The sequence below is a fragment of the Cynoglossus semilaevis genome, chromosome 1 (assembly GCF_000523025.1).
Source record: "Cynoglossus semilaevis isolate Cse_v1.0 chromosome 1, Cse_v1.0, whole genome shotgun sequence".
NCBI lineage: Eukaryota > Metazoa > Chordata > Actinopteri > Pleuronectiformes > Cynoglossidae > Cynoglossus > Cynoglossus semilaevis.
In genome coordinates, this window is record NC_024307.1 from 22,227,000 (window position 1) to 22,228,731 (window position 1,732).

Below are 1,732 nucleotides of genomic sequence, written 5' to 3' on the forward strand. Positions count from 1 at the left end.
ATGGATGGATGGATGGATGAATATATATATATACAAAAATACTGGGTATATATATACAAAAATATGAAGCGTATTTGACCACACTGTCCATACCAGTGCGCAGCTATGCCTGCTACCACCAACCAGGCGGCACAGGAGATCCCCATAAAACAGCCCCTGCATATGTCATGGTTATATTTGTAACCTAAGATTTACAAAAGAAAACAGTGAATGCTGTGTAATAGAAAATGTAATAAATACGTTAAAGAGAATAAGAACAGATTACAGTCATAAAATCGTTAATCTAATTCACTGAATCACTGGGGGATTCAGAGTAACATAATGATAATTTAAGGGTGATAAAAATTGTTATAAATACTTGTTTATTATGTTATTATTATTTGATAATGCTGTCCATTGTGCTGACGATCATTACGTACATCTCCCAGAAAGGAAAAGAGCAACAGTAATGCAAAGAGTGATTTATGTTAACTTTTATTTGAAGATATTTTGTTTGATAGCTGTCATATGACGTAGTGTACTGTGTTGTTTTTAAAATATTGATTTGTTCACAGGTTCCTTGTCGACTCGTGGAAAATGTGTTGTTCTGTACCGGGTTGTTCATTTTTTCTTCCGCGTTGCAAGTGAAGCATGGTCCGTAAAAAAAAAAAAGGAAGAAAAGAAGAGAGGGAAAAGGGGAGAAGAGAAGTGGCGTGAATAAATAAAGACGTTTATATCAAAGCTGCTTGCCTCGCATTGCTGTTATTTTTTAAAATACTTTTTAAGCCCCGCTACGTGGGCACAAGATACAGGAGCCTTGCCTGCGGTGGTAGCAGGCGTAGCTCCGCCCCGATAAGGGTGGTGTGGTCAAATACGCTTCCAATTTCTGTATATATATTCAGACTTTGTGCAGAAAGTCTGAATATACAGTGGGTACGGAAAGTATTTAGACCCCTTTAAATTTGTCACTCTTTGTTTCATTGCAGCCATTTGCTAAAATCAAAAAATAAAAATAATAAATAACATCAAAACGACACAAGCAGCTTCTATATGATCATCTTTCTTTATTCACTCTTTGTTACTTTTATAGAGTAATGCTCTGGAGTCTCACCGTAAAGTTGATGTAATATACGACAACTCTTTGCTAATAAAGTGATACGGACAGATTCTTTGTGGTCTCCTATTCCAGGATTTTATTTATTTATCAGAGGGTGAGTGACCAGATTATTTACCGTAGTAAAACTTGGGAAAAACAACTCAAGAAAATTACAGTCAAAATGGTTAATGATCTCACTGTTGGGTGAGGGATTCAGAGTAGCGTGATCTTAATATAAGGTTGATGAAAAGGTTATAATTCGTTGTAAATACTTGTTTGGAAATATGTTATAATATTTCTAGATGTTATTTGATAACCCTGTCCAGTGTGCTCACGATCGATAATTTGCGTCTTGCAGAAAGGAAAAGAGAGAGAGTAATGCAAAGATTTTTATGTATGTATATTTGTTTACCTTATTAGAAGATATTATGTTATTTTTTTTACATACTTTATACGCCCCCCTACGTGGGCACAGGATATAGGAGCCTGGCGGGTTGTGCAGGCGTAGTTGTGCACCGATACGGACTGTGTGATCAAATACGCTTCATATTTTTGTATATATATTCAGGATTTTTCTATATATATATATATTCAGGATTTTTGTATATATATATATTTTCAGGATTTTTGTATATATATTCAGGATTTTTGTATATA

The 1,732-nt window shown here is 34.7% G+C and overlaps 1 protein-coding gene across 1 annotated transcript in view; it reads left to right on the top strand.

Annotated features, from left to right (window-relative positions):
• Positions 1 to 1,732, top strand: part of rab1ba (zRAB1B, member RAS oncogene family a) — a 20,200-nt gene that overhangs the window by 9,410 nt on the left and 9,058 nt on the right. The window lies entirely within an intron of this gene.